The sequence below is a fragment of the Pristiophorus japonicus genome, chromosome 3 (assembly GCF_044704955.1).
Source record: "Pristiophorus japonicus isolate sPriJap1 chromosome 3, sPriJap1.hap1, whole genome shotgun sequence".
In the NCBI taxonomy this organism is placed as follows: Eukaryota; Metazoa; Chordata; class Chondrichthyes; family Pristiophoridae; genus Pristiophorus; species Pristiophorus japonicus.
In genome coordinates, this window is record NC_091979.1 from 239,912,229 (window position 1) to 239,927,831 (window position 15,603).

Below are 15,603 nucleotides of genomic sequence, written 5' to 3' on the forward strand. Positions count from 1 at the left end.
ACAATATCGGCAAATAACGATGTAGAACAGCAATGGGAAATATTTAAAATGGTGTTCAACAGAGTGCAGGAGAAATATATTCTGCTACAAGGAAAGAAGAAACTAAATGCAAATGAGACTCCATGGATGAGTAAAATCATAAGGGAACAAATGAGGGGAAGGAAAAAGGCACACATTAAGTACATAGGCAGCAGGGGTGTGTATGATAAGGGAGAATACAAAGAGATTAGGAGAGAAGTAAAAAAAAACAATTAGGAAGGCAAAGTGGAACAAGGAAATTAAATTACCAAGGAACATAAAAAACATTAAAATATTTTACAGGCACATCAATAAAAAAAAAAGGAAGGTTGGAATGGGAATAGGGCCATTAAGGGATAGACTGTATAAAACAGGTAACGATAGAGAGATGGAAGAAATATTAAATAACTTTTTCGCTTCAGTATTTACCAGAGAGATAGAACAGGTGGACATGACATTGGATGATGAGATTAGTAATGAGACAAGTGCATTTAAAATAAGAAAAAGGAATATATTAAATAAACTAATCAAACTCAAAAAGGATAAAACCCCTGATCCGGATTGATTGCATCCACACATTTTTTTTAAATCTAGGGAAGAGATAGTAGAGACATTACTACACATATTTAATAATTCGTTTGAAAAAGGTGTAGCGCCAGAGGACTGGCGGATAGCTAATGTAATACCTATATTTAAGAAAGGGGATAGAACATGTCCAGGGAATTATAGACCAGTCAGCTTAACATCAGTGGGAGGAAAAATAATTAAATCCCTATTAAAGGAGAAAACAGAACATCTAGAAACCAAAAATACAATAATGAATAGTCAGCATGGATTTCAAAAAGGGAAAGTCTTGCTTGACCAACCTCATTGAAGTTTTTGAAGAGGTAACAGAGAGAGTAGACAATGGTACAGGTTGAGCGTTCGAAATCTCGTGTTCCGAAGTTCAGAATGTTCCGGAATCCAGGCCGATCTGTAGTGGGGTCATCCAGAATCTGGAAAAAAGTTCCAAAATCTGGACCCGCCTAGGACTTCGCCCGCTTCCGCAGACACCCCCGCCTCGGACCCCCATCCGCCTTACCACAGCCCAGGAGTTTCTGGATTCGGGACGTTGTAAAGACATTCTAAAATCCGTACATACCCAAAATCCAGAATGGCCTCAGTCCTGAGGTTTCTGGATTTCGGATGCTCCAACTATAATGTAATTTATCTAGATTTTCAAAAGGCCTTCGATAAGGTACCCCATAATAGACTGATGAATAAGGTCAGAGAATGTGGAGTCAGGGGACAAGTAGCAGAATGGATAGCTAGCTGGCTTCAAGACAGAAACCAGAGAGTAGGGGTAAAAAAGATAGCTCTTCACAGTGGCAGAAGGTGGGTAATGGTGTTCCATAAGGATCAGTGCTAGACCACTGTTGCTCACAATTTACATTAACGATTTAGACATTGGAATCAAAAACACAGTTTCTACATTTGCACATGACACCAAATTGTAGGGGGGGAGGGGGGATAATCAGTACTGAGGAGAACAGCAACAAATTATAGGAGGATATTAATAAACTTGCAGAATGGGCATATAATTGGCAAATTAAGTTCAACACAGATAAGTGTGAGGTACTACATTTTGGTAGGAAGAATAGGGAGGTCACTTATTACTTGGATCACAGCACTGCCCCCCAGTCATCAAAATCCACGGCACAGCATTGGACAACGTGGACCATTTTCCATACCTTGGGAGACTACTATCAGCAAGGGTAGACATCGACGAGGTCCAACACCGCCTCCAGTTTGCCAGCGCAGCCTTCGGTCGCCTGAGGAAGAGAGTGTTTGAAGACCAGGACCTTAAATCTGGCACCAAGCTTATGGTCTACAGGGCTGTAGTGATACCTGCCCTCCTATATGGCTCAGAGACATGGACCATATACAGTAGACACCTCAAAGCGCTGGAGAAGTACCACCAGCACTGCCTCTGCTAGATCATGCAAATCCACTGGGAGGACAGACGTACTAACGTCAGTGCCTCATTCAGGTCAACATCCCCAGCATCGACGCACTGACCACACTCAACCAGCTCCGTTGGGCAGGCCACATCGTCCGCATGCCCAACAGAAGACTTCCAAAGTAAGCGCTCTACTTGGAACTCCTACACGGTAAGTGAGACCCAGGTGGACAGAGGAAACATTTCAAGGACACCCTCAAAGTCTCCCTGATAAAGTGCAACATCCTCACCGACACCTGGGTGTCCCTGGCCCAAGACTGCCCTAAGTGGAGGAAGAGCATCCGGGAGGGCGCCGAGCACCTCGAGTCTCGTCACCAAGAGCATGCAGAAATCAAGCGCGGGCAGCAGAAGGAGCGTGTGGCAAACCAAACTCCCCATCCACCCTTTCTCCTTCAACCACTGTCTGTTCCACTTGTGACAGGGGCTGTAATTCCCATATTGGACTGTACAATCACCTGAGAACTCACTTTTAGAGTGGAAACATGTCTTCCTCGATTTCGAGAGACTGCCTATGATGATGATGATGGAGGGTACGAGTCTAGGTGGGGTAGCGGAACAAAGGGATCGTGGAGTACAAATACACAATCTCTAAAAGTTGCAACACAGGTTGGCAAGTCCATTAAAAAAAAAGCAAACCAAGCACTAGGGTTTATTTCTAGAGGTATAGAATAGAAAAGTAGGGAAGTTATGCTAAACCTGTATTGAACGCTGGTTAGACCACACTTGGAAGACTGCATACAGTTCTGGTCACCATATTATAAAAAAGGATATAGAGGCACTGGAGAGGGTGCAGAAAAGATTTACAAGGATGATACCAGAAATGCGAGGGTATAAATATATCAGGCAAGGATGTCGCTTCTCGGCCTTTTGGCTAAGATCATGCGTAACTGACCTGACAGGGGAGTAACCATGACCAGAAAGTGGTTCTCCCTGGATCAGGAAGGTGGTTCTCCTATGCTTTTTGGAAATAGGAGGTGGGTGGGGGGCTTGACCCATCCACCTCCATGGCAAGAACCTGGTATTGCAGTACTTCCAGGAATGGTGCTTGGGCTCTAGGCCTTTTGGCTAAGAGCATTGGCGCAGAGTGATCCTTGACAGGTGCAAGGTGACCTCTGGCATTTGTGATCTGACAAAGAATTGGAAAGATTGGCAACGAATTTTTAAAAAAAGGATGTACAGGCTGGGTCTCTTTTCTCTTGAAAAAAGGCTCAAGGGTGACCTAAAAGAGGTCTTTAAAATTATGAAAGGTTTTGATAGAGTAGATACTGAGAGAATGTTTCCACTTGTGGGGAAGAGCATAACTAGAGGCCATCATTATAAGATAGTCACCAAGTAATCCAACAGGGAATTCAGAAGAAACTTCTTTACCCAGAGCGTGGTGAGAATGTGGAACTCATTACCACAGGGAGTGGTTGAAGCGAATAGTATAGATACATTTAAGGGGAGGCTGGACAAGTATATGAGGGAGAAGGGAATAGAGGGTTATGCTGATAGATTTAGATGAGGAAAGACGGGAGGAGGCTCGAGTGGAGCATAAACTCCAGCATGGACTGGTTGAGCCGAATGGCCTGTTTTTCTGCCATATATCCGATGTAATCTTCAACACCACCTCCCAAACCTGCAACTCTACCACCTAGAAGGACAAGGGCAGCAGGCACTTGGTGACACCACTACCTCTAAGTTCCCCTCCGTCACATACCATCCTGACTTGGAAATATATCGCTGTTCCTTCATCGTCGCTGGGTCAAAATTCTGGAACCCCCGCCCCAACAGCTCTGTGGGAGCACCTTCACCACACGGACTGCAGTGGTTCAAGAAGAGGGCTCACCACCACCTTCTCAACAACAACTTGTACTTATATAGCATCTTTGACGTTGTGAAACGTCCCAAGGCGCTTCACAAGAGTGTTATGAGACAAAAAATTTGACACCGAGCCACATAATAAGGTGACCAAAAGGTTGGTCAAAGAGGTGTGTTTTAAGGAGCGTCTTGAAGGAGGAAAGAGAGGTAGAGAGGCGGAGAGGTTTAGGCAGGGAGTTCCAGAGCTTGGGGCCTAGGCAACGGAAGGCACGGCCACCAATGGTTGAGCGATTATAATCAGGGATGCTCAAGAGGGCAGATTTAGAGGAACACAGACATCTCGAGCGGGGGGTTATAGGTTTGAAGGAGATTACAGAAATAGGGAGGGGTGAGGTCATGGAAGGATTTGAAAACAAGGATGAGAATTTTGAAATCGCATCATTGCTTAACCGGAAACCAATGTAGGTCGGCGAGCACAGGGGCTGATGGGTGAGCGGGACTTGGTGCGAGTTAGGACACGGACTGTCGAGTTTTGGATCACCTCTTGTTTACGCAGGGTAGAATGTGGGAAGCCAGCCAGGAATGCTTTGGAATAGTGAAGTCTAGAGATAACAAAGGCATGGATGAGAGTTTCAGCAGTGGATGAGCTGAGGCAAGGGCGGAGACGGGCGATGTTGCGGAGGTGGAAATAGGTGGTCTTAGTTATGCTGCGGATATGTGGCCGGAAGCTCACTTCAGGGTCAAATATGACACCAAGGTTGAGAACAATTAGGCAATTAGGGATGGGCAATAAATGCTGGCCTCGCAAGTGACACCCACATCCCGGGAACCAATAATCAAGAAAACAATGCCGCCCGTTTTGTGCTCCCACCCAATGATGAATTTCCACCCCAATACGTCACAGCTCACACCAACCCAAACAATGCCTTATGCAGACGGAGATCCTGCAATCATCTGATGACTTGACAGAGGTTATTGGCACATGTCACTATGTGTAGAAGCCCAGTTGCCCTCCGCATGCTCCAGAACAAGAGCGCATAATCTTAAAATTAGGGCTGGGTCATTTAGGAGCGAATCAGGAAGCACTGTTTCCCCAGACAAAGAATAGTGGAAATATGGAACTCGCTTCCCAAAAAGGCTTGAAATTTTCAAGACTGAAATCAAGACATTTTTATTAGGTAAGGGTATTGAGGGATATGGAGTTAATGTACAGGTCAGCCATCATCAAACTGTATGGCAGAACAGGCTCGAAGGCTGAATGGCCTCCTCTTGCTTCTATGTCATACCACAGGGGCTTTACGGTTTCCTTTCTGATTGGAGAATGCATCAGTCGCAATCGGATTGTGTTCGGACAGGTCCTTGCATACTATTGATGATGCAACCTTATTTAGCCAGAATGGGCCAAACATTTCAACCGTCTCGCAACATATTAAAGGTTTTGATAGAGTGGATACAGAGAGAGGGTTTCCAGTTGTGGGGAAGAGCAAAACTAGAGGCCATCAATATAAGATAGTCACCGAGAAATCCAATAGGGAATTCAGAAGAAATTTGTTTACCTAGAGAGTGGCGAGAATGTGGAACTCGCTACCACAGGGAGTGGTTGAAGCGAATAGTATAGATGCATTTAAGAGGAGGCTGGATAAGCAGATGGGGGAGAAGGGAATAGAGGGTTATGCTGATAGAGTTGGATGAGGAAAGACGGGAGGAGGCTCGAGTGGAACATAAATGCTGGCATGGACTGGCATAGAATGGCCTGTTTCTGTGCTGTAAATAACAACAACTTGTATTTATATAGTGCCATTAATGTAGTAAAACGTCCCAAGGTGTTTCACAGCAGTATTATAAGACAAAACAAATAAATTGGACACTGAGCCTCATAAATGAAATTAGGGTAGATGACCAAAAGCTTGGTCAAAGAGGTAGGTTTTAAGGAGCGTCTTGAAGGAGGAAAGAGAGGTAGAGAGACACAGAGGTTTAGGCAGGGAGTTCCAGTGCTTGGGGCCCAGGCAACTAAAGGCAGGGCCACCAATGGTTGAGTGATTATAATCAGGGGTGCTCAAGAGGGCAGAATTAGAGGAACGCAGACATCTCGGGGGGGGTTGTGAGGCTGGAGGAGATTACAGAGATGGGGAGGGGCAAGGCCATGGCGGGATTACAGAGATAGAGAGGGGCAAGGGGCAAGGGCCATGGAGGGATTACAGAGATAGGGCGAAGTGTTGGCCACAAGCTCAGCGCCGAGTAGCGCCATTGATGGCCTGAGACTTGGTTGGGGGGCAGGCATTAGGAAGGTCACTTAAAGTTATTTTAAAAGTTAAAAGTTGATGAAAATTCCCAATTTATTTAAAAAGTTTCGAAGATTTGTTAAAAAGTCTAAGATGTAGATCAATAATAGGTGTTGAAAAGTATTTTGATTAAAAGTCTAAAATGTAAGTTTTAAAAGTTCTCCCAAATTGTTTAAAAAGTTTAAAAGTTGATTAAAAGTTGAAAAATTGATTAAAAGTTGGTTAGGAGTTTAAGAAACGCCGCTGCCTCGGTCCCTTCGGTCGGTTCAGCGTCGGTCTCGGAGTTCCTTTGGCCGGTTCGACGTCCCTGGAGTCCCTTCGACCGGTTCGACATCCCCCCGGATCTGTCAGCACAATGAACAGCTGGTGTATGACCACAGGGACAGGCGTGGGCAGGTGTGCAGTCCTTTCAGCCTGGGATGGGTGTGGGCCGGTGCAGAGTCCTTTTGGCCCGGGATGGCACAGGGCCGGTGTGGAGTCCTTTTGGCCCAGGATGGCACAGGGCCGGTGTGGAGTCCTTTTGGCCCGGGATGGCACAGGGCCGGTGTGGAGTCCTTTTGGCCCGGGATGGCACAGGGCCGGTGCGGAGTCCTTTTGGCCCAGATAGAAGCGGGCTGGCACGGGGTCCCTTCGGCAACTGCAAGATAACATTTGTTTGTTGTCCCGCTGGCTGCTCAGGGCCCGCTGTTCGCTGTGCCTGGTCTCCAGTTGTTTTGGACCCCCTTGCCACTGGACCAAGACCTTGCTCAGCTAAGCCCGTGTGGTTACCAGTGTGCAGCGGCCATCCCACGTTAAAAGAACTCACGCACAGGCATCTTACACTTCGTCAATATGAAGTTCAGGACCTGGAACGTCAGGACCCTCATGGACAATCCCAACAGCAACAGGCCGGAACGCCGCACCGCCATAGTTGCCCGGAAACTTAGACGTTTTGACATTGACATCGCCGCCCTAAGTGAGACCCGGCGGGCAGGAGAAGGCCAGTTGAAGGAACATGGTGGAGGGTACACCTACCGCCTCAAAGACTCCCCCAGTGGGGTTAACGAACGCTTCATAACTATTCGTATTACCATATCCCAGAACCAATGCGCCACAGTCATCAGTGCATATGCCCCTACACTCGATGCAACGGATGAGGCTAAAGAGGGTTTTTATTCCAATCTTGAGACATCCTTGTCCCGCGTCCCCATGGGCGACAAGTTGATTCTCCCGGGGGATTTTAATGACAGGGTCGGCAAAGAAACAGCCCTCTGGGGAGGCGTGATTGGCAGAGAGGGGCTAGGGAAAGCCAACTCCAGTGGTATCCTACTCCTAACAAAATGTCCAGAACATGAACTCCTCATCACCAACACCCTGTTCCGCCAGAGGGACAAATACAAGGCATCGTGGCAACACGCTCGCTCCAAACACTGGCACCTGCTTGACTATGTTATCGTCCGAGCCAGGGATCGCAAGGATGTACGCATCACCCGTGCCATGACAGGAGTTGACGATTGCTGGATGGACCACCGCCTAATCCGATCCATCATCAACATTAACATTGCTCCAAGGGGACAGCAGAAGCATTTCACCAAAAAAGTTAATGACGGGGCATTTAGAGACCCAGCTAAGAAAGCCCTATACAGCCAGCGCCTCACAGCCAATCTGGCGTGCCTTGATGACCCTGAGATGCTGAATGCCCAGAGTGCTTGGTCTGCCCTCCAGGCCTCTATAACCAGTGTCTGTGAAGAGACACTTGGTCACTCAACCAGAAAACATCAGGACTGGTTTGATGAAAATGATCAGGAGATCGAAGAACTAATAGATCACAAGCACAAAGCATTTCTGAGCCTCAAAGGATAACCCAACTTGGGAGCTGCAAAACAACATTACATACGGCTCAAGGCTCAGGTCCAACAAAAAACCCGGGACCTAAAGAACAGGTGGTGGATGGAGAAAGCACAACTGGAGAAAGGAGGTACAACAACTGGCCAACAGCCACGATATGCGAGGATTCTTCACTGAAGTCAAGGCCACCTGCGGTATAAACTCCCAAGGCCCCACTCCACTCCTGGCCAAGAACGGGGAAATACTCATCAAGGACACCGAGGCTGTCAGGGCCTGATGGAAGGAGCACTCTGACGATCTCCTCAATCGAGACTCTGCCTTTGACTTGAGTGTGCTCGACTCCATCCCGCAGCATGCGACCCGTTACCAACTCAATCAAACTCCAACATTGCACGAGGTAAGCAAAGCCAAAAAACAGCTTAAGAATAACAAGGCTATGGGTGCGGATGGAATCCCTGCTGAGGCGCTAAAGTATGGCGGAGAGGCGCTGTTGGCGCGGATACATGGCCTCATCTCTCTCATCTGGAGGGAGGAGAGCATGCCGGGAGATCTCAGAGATGCAGTGATTGTGACCATTTTTTAAAAAGGGGACAAGTCCGACTGTGGCAACTACAGGGGAATCTCCCTGCTATCAGCCACTGGGAAAGTTGTCGCTAGTGTTCTCCTCAATCGTTTTCTCCCTGTGGCCGAGGAACTCCTCCCGGAATCGCAATGCGGATTCCGTCCACTACGGGGCACAACAGATATGATCTTTGCAGCGTGACAGCTGCAGGAAAAATGCAGGGAGCAGCGCCAGCCCTTATACATGGCCTCTTTCGGTCTTACAAAGGCCTTTGACACTGTCAACTGTGAGGGTCTATGGAGCGTCCTCCTCCATTTCGGATGCCCCCAAAAGTTTGTCAACATCCTTCGCCTGCTTCACGATGACATGCAGGCTGTGATCCTTACCAACGGATCCATTACAGACCCAATTTACGTCCGGACCGGTCTGGACCGGTATCAAACAGGGCTGAATCATCGTTCCAATCCTCTTCTCAATCTTCCTCACTGCCGTGCTCCACCTCACAATCAACAAGCTCCCCGCTGGAGTGGAACTAAACTACAGAACCAATGGGAAGCTGTTTAACCTACGCCGCCTCCAGGCCATGTCCAAGATCACCCCAACCTCTGTCGTTGAGCTGCAGTACGTGGATGAGGCCTGCAACTGCGCACAGTCAGAGGCTGAACTCCAGGATATAGTCAATGTATTCACTGAGGCATATGAAAGCATGGGCCTTGCGCTTAACATCCGTAAGACAAAGGTCCTCCACCAGCCTGTCACCCCCGCAAAGCACTGCCCCCCAATCATTAAGATTCACGGCGCGGCCTTCGACAACATGGATCATTTCCCATATCTCGGGAGCCTCTTATCAACAAAGGCAGATATTGATGCGGAGATTCAACATCGCCTCCAGTGTGCCAGTGCAGCCTTCGGCTGTCTGAGGAAAAGAGTGTTTGAAGACCAGGCTCTCAAATCTACCACCAAGCTCATGGTCTACTAGGCTGTAGTTAATAACTGCCCTTCTGTATGGATTAGAGGCATAAACGATGTACAGAAGACACCTCAAGTCGCTGGAGATATATCACCAACCATGTCTCCGCAACATCCTGCAAATCCTCTGGGAGAACAGGTGCACCAACATTAGCATCCTCGTCCAGGCTAACATCCCCAGCATTGAAGCACGGACCACACTCAATCAGCTTCGCTGGACAGGCCACATAGTACGCATGCCAAATATGAGACAACCTAAGCAAATGCTTTATGTGGAGCTCCTTCATGGTAAACGAGCCAAAGGTGGGCAGCGGAAACGTTATAAGGACACCCTCAAAGCCTCCCTGGTAAGTGCGACATCACCAATGACACCTGGGAGACCCTGGCCGAAGATCGCCCGAGGTGGAGAAAGTGCGTCCGGGAGGGCATTGCTCTCTTCGACTCTCAATGCAAAGAGCGTGAAGAGGTCAAGCGCAGGCAACGGAAGGAGCACGCGGCAAACCAGCCCCACCCATCCATTTCCTCGACGAATATCTGTCCCATCTGTAACAGGGTCTGTGGCTCTCATATCGGACTGTTCAGCCATCAAAGAATTCACTTTGGGAGTGGGAGCAAGTCTTCCTCGATTCCGAGGGACTGCCTATGATGACAGAGATGGGGAGGGGCAAGGCCATGGAGAGATTACAGAGATAGGGAGGGGCGAGGGCAATGGAGGGATTACGGAGATAGGGAGGGGCAAGGTTATGGAGGGATTACAGAGATAAGTAGGGGCAAGGCCATAGAGGGATTACGGAGATAGGGAGGGGTGGGAGCTTTAGTGTATGCAGGCACCTTTGGTAATGACTCCACGAGGCAGGGTATGGTACTTAAACTGAGTAGACTGTAGTCCTTTATTTGCAGCTCATCGAGTGAGGACACCAAGCTGTGAGCTCCCTTTTATACTGGGTTACCCGCAGTGTGTAGGTAACCCTTAGGTCTCCAGCAGCAGCACCCTCTGGTGTACAGTAAGGTGCGTACACTGTAAAGTACATTCAGTGTTACAAACTTCATATAACAATACAAGCAAGCATACATAACAGGAGCCATGGAGGGATTACAGAGATAGAGAGGGGGAAAGGGCCATGGAGGGATTACAGAGATAGGGAGGGGGCGAGCACCATGGAAGGATTACAGAGATAGGGAGGGACGAGGGCCATGGAGGGATTACAGAGATAGGGAGGGGCGAGGGCCATAGAGGGATTACAGAGATAGGGAGGGGTGAGGGCCATAGAGGGATTACAGAGATAGGGAGGGTCGAGGGCCATGGAAGGATTACAGAGATAGGGAGGGACGAGGGCCATGGAGGGATTACAGAGATAGGGAGGGGCGAGGGCCATGGAGGGATTACGGAGATAAGGAGGGGTGAGGGCCATGGAGTGATTACACAGATAGGGAGGGACAAGGTCCATGGAGGGATTACAGAGATAGGGAGGGGGCAAGGCCATGAAGGGATTACAGAGATAAGATGGGGTGAGGGCCATGAAGGGATTACGGAGGTAGGGAGGGGCGAGGACCAAGGTGGGATTACAGAGACAGGGAGGGGCGAGGCCATGGAGGGATTACAGAGATAGGGACTGGTGGGGCCTGTCGTGTATGCAGGCACCTTTGTTAATGACTCCACGAGGCAGGGTATGGTACTTAAATGTGTATACTGTAGTCCTTTATTTGCAGCTCCTCGAGTGAGGACACCAAGCTGTGAGCTCCCTTTTATACTGGGTTACTCGCAGTGTGTAGGTAACCCTTAGGTCTCCAGCAGCAGCACCCTCTGGTGTACAGTAAGGTGAGTACACTGTAAGGTACATTCAGTGTTACAAACATCATATAACAATACAAGCAAGCATACATAACAGGGGCCATGGAGGGATTACAGAGATAGGGAGGGGCGAGGGCCACGGAAGGATTACAGAGGTAGGGAGGGGACAAGGCCATGGAGGTGTTACAGAGATAGGGAGGGGCGAGGGCCAGGGAGGGATTTCTGAGATAGGGAGGGGTGAGATCCATTGATAGGGAGAGGCGAGGGCCAGGGAGGGATTACAGAGATAGGGAGGGGCGAGGGCCATGGAGGGATTACGGAGGGAGGGAGGACTGAGGGCAAAGGAGGGATTACGGAGATAGGGAGGGGCGAGGGCCATGGAGCGATTACGGAGATAGGGAGGGGCGAGGGCCATGGAAGGATTACAGGAGATTTGGAGGGCCGAGGGCCATGGAGGGATTACAGAGATAGAGGGGTGAGGGCCAAGGAGGGATTAGAGATAGGGAGGGGGCGAGGCCTTGGAAGGATTGCAAAGATAGGATGGGGCGAGGTCCATGGAGGGATTACAGAGATAGGGAGGGGCAAGGGCCATGAAGAAATTACAGAGATAGGGACGGGGGAGGGCCATGGAGGGATTACAGAGATAGGGAGGGGTGAGGCCATGGAGTGTTACAGATATAGGGAGTGGGCGAGGGGGGCTATGGAGGGATTACAGAGATAGGGAGGGGCGAGGCCATGGATGGATTACAGAGATAGGGAGGGACAAGGTCCATGGAGGGATTACAGAGATAGGGAGGGGCGAGGGGGGCTGTGGAGGGATTACAGAGATCGGGAGGGGCAAGGGCCATGGAGGGATTACAGAGAAACGGAAGACGTGTTTTTCTCAACTCAAATATAAATCCTTTTTTTTTTTTAAATGTTGTTTGGGCAGTAACGGTTGGGGGAATTGGGGTCGTGCAGTGACCTCAAATCCCACCATGTTAGTTTGCAGAATTGAACTTGAATAAATCTTGTCATTTGTGAGATGGCACCGGAAGAATAAACAAAGAGGAGATCAGTCTGCCAGATGGTCCAAAAACCCAATGTCCTTCAGGGAAGTGATGCCAGTCTGACCTACAAACTATAGGCTTGGGGGTGCAGCTCAGTAGTAGAGCACGCGCTTTGCACAAGGACCCAGACATCCCCTTGACCCGGCACCCACCCCCCTACCCACCCACCAAACTGGCTCCAGGACCCGAGGAAAGGTTGAGTAGGTTGGGCCTCTATTCATTGGAATTCAGAAGAATGAGAGGTGATCTTATCGAAATGTATAATATTAAGAGGGGGCTTGACAAAGTGGATGCAGAGAGGATGTTTCCACTGATAGGGGAGACTAGAACTAGAGGGCATAATCTTAGAATAAGGGGTCGCCCATTTAAAACTGAGATGAGGAGAAATTTCTTCTGAGGGTTGTAAATCTGTGGAATTCGCTGCCTCAGAGAGCTGTGGAAGCTGGGTCATTGAATAAATTTAAGACAGAGATAGACAGTTTCTTAAACCAATAAGGTAATGGAGTTATGGAGAGCGGGCAGGGAAGTGGACCCGAGTCCATGATCGGATCAACCATGATCGTATAAAATGGCGGAGCAGGCTCGAGGGGCCATATGGCCTACTCCTGCTCCTATTTCTTATATTCTTATGACCTAGACCTATTGTGCCTACATGCCCACAGTCCCACCAACCCCAGAAAGTGCAATTCTTTTATATAAAATTCCATTAAGTGGGCTTTTACCCGTTTCATGGGAGGTTTTGTTTTCATCTGTAAAGAGGAGAGTTTGATTTGATCTCTTTCTCCATTCATTTGAGGAGCTTCGCAACATTCCATGGAATTTTCGTCCGTCTTCTCAAAGTCATCTGCAAAATCAAGAGAATAGAAAGAGTAATGAAGAAATGACTAAAAAACATTCAATAAGGAATAACATGGGAGAGGGGGAGGGGAGAAATCAAACTGACAAAAATAACGTGAATGCTATATATTTTTTTTAAGTAGCAAATTTAACATCCAACATTGCATCAGCTGTGGTTCAGAGGGTAGCGCACTCGCCTCTGATAAGGAGGTTGTTGGTTCAACTCCCACACCAGAGACTTGAGTTCATAATCCAGGCCGACACTCCAGTGCAGTACTGAGGAAGTGCTGCAGTGGCAGAGGTATATTTTTTGGAAGGGACGTCAAACCAAGGTCCCATCAGCTCTCCCTTGTGCCGAGTTAGTGGATACAAGGGGGTGATGGTAGCTTAGTTCAAATTGGTTTAAATCCAAAAATAGCCCAGCCAGTTTTTTTGCTGCAAATCGCTACACTGTGTGTACACACATTAAAACTTGGTTCGACACTCTCCCAATCGGGAGAGAGAGAGAGAGAGAGAGAAAGAAAGTCTTGCAATTTTATAGCGCCTTTCACAACGATCGGACATCTCAAATCGCTTTACAGCCAATGAAGTACTTTTGGAGTGTAGTCACTGTTGTAATGTAGGAAATGCGGAAGCCAAGTTGCGCACAGCAAGCTCCCACAAACAGCAACATGACAATGACTGGATAATCTGTTTAAGTGATGTTGTTTAAGGGATGAATATTTTACCAGGACAGCAGGGATAACTCCCCTGTATAGAAATATTGACCGAGCTGCTGTGAACTATAGCAGCTAGACCTTGCACTCACATCAAAACAGTTGGAATTCGTGAACGTTAATGAATTCAGTGTTGCATGTTTATTCTAAGCATCGCTCAAGAATTGGCAAGGGATAGTTTTGCCTTCCTTGTACAGCTGGCCAACCAGCTATAATCTCACATTCCAGTCCTGGCACAGAAAGATATTTTTTGTTTAAAATCAAAAAGGACAGAATCTTGTGGTTAAATACTCCCTGTGGTGTGGCAAGCAGCCCAGCAAAGTCTTCCGTTTAATCTGTAAGTTGTGTTGCAGTTGGCGGAATCCAACGAGGCAGATGGGTGGGGAACAAACTGGTCTCAGCATGGCCTAGGATTTCCACCGCATCCTACTTCTAGCATGAGTTACTGAATAGAATATAAGAACAGAACATAAGAAATAGGAGCAGGAGTAGGCCATTTGGCCCCTCGAGACTGCTCCGCCATTCAATAAGATCATGGCTGATCTGAATGGTACATGTACATTTACAAGGCACAAGTCAGGAGTGTGATGGAATACTCTCCACTTGCCGAGATGAGTGCAGCTCCAAAAATACTCAAGAAGCTCGACACCATCCAGGACAAAGCAGCCCACTTGATTGGCACTAATATGTCCTTACTATACAGGATAAATGCACACAAGGCCCATACTTGAGAGAAGGTCACTCTGTGACCAGTAACCTTTATTAGCCAGCACCGAAGTGATGAAGGTGGGTGGAGCTTCCCCTTTTATACCTGAGAGTCCAGGTTAGGAGTGTCTCCCACAAGTTCACCACCTAGTGGTCAATGTTCTCATGGTGTGCAACTTAGGTCAGTTTATACATGGGTTACAATGACAGTTGAATATATGACATCACCTCCCCGCCAAAGTCTTATTGGGATCACAGGTTAAGTCTCTCTGGTGGTTTACGCTCCCTTGTAGAGCATCTGAGTTGGAGCTCCGGTTGTTGGGCGCTGGCCTGAGTGTCTGCTGTTTGCGGTGCCTCAGGCCTGTCCGGACTGCCCACAGTGACTGGGCTCTCCTCCACTTGGTTCCGATGTTCAGTCACCTGTGGTGGAGTAAACTCTACATCGTATTCTACCTCTGCTTCTTCTATGGAGTTGCTGAACCTTTAAGTTTGATCCACGTGTTTGCGGAAGATTTGTCCATTGGTAAGTTTAACTACCAAAACCCTATTCCCCTCTTTGGCAATCACAGTGCCTGAAAGCCACTTGGGCCCTGCAGCGTAGTGGAGGACAAAGACAGGGTCATTGACATCAATACATCGCGCCCTCGCATTCCCGTCATGGTAGTCGCATTGTGACTGGCGCCTGCTCTCAACAATTTCTTTCATGGTGGGGTGTATAAGGGATAACCTGGTTTTAAGCGTCCTTTTCATTAGCAGCTCTGCGGGTGGAACCCCTGTGAATGAGTGTGGTTGGGATCTATTGGCCAACAGGAGGTATGATAAGCGGCTTTGTAGGGAATTCCCTTGGATTCTGAGCATCCCCTGTTTGATTATCTGCACTGCTCGTTCCGCCTGGCCGTTTGAGGCCGGCTTGAACGGTGCCGTTCTGACATGGTTGATATAATTTCCTGCCATGAAGTCCTGGAATTCAGTGCTTGTAAAGCACGGGCCATTGTCGCTGACCAAGACGTCCGGTAGACCGTGGGCGGCGAACATTGCCCGTAGACT

The 15,603-nt window shown here is 48.3% G+C and overlaps 1 pseudogene; it reads left to right on the top strand.

Annotated features, from left to right (window-relative positions):
- The first annotated feature begins 2,868 nt into the window (after window positions 1-2,868).
- LOC139260496 (U2 spliceosomal RNA) lies at window positions 2,869-3,069 on the top strand (annotated as a pseudogene).
- Window positions 3,070-15,603: the final 12,534 nt, after the last annotated feature.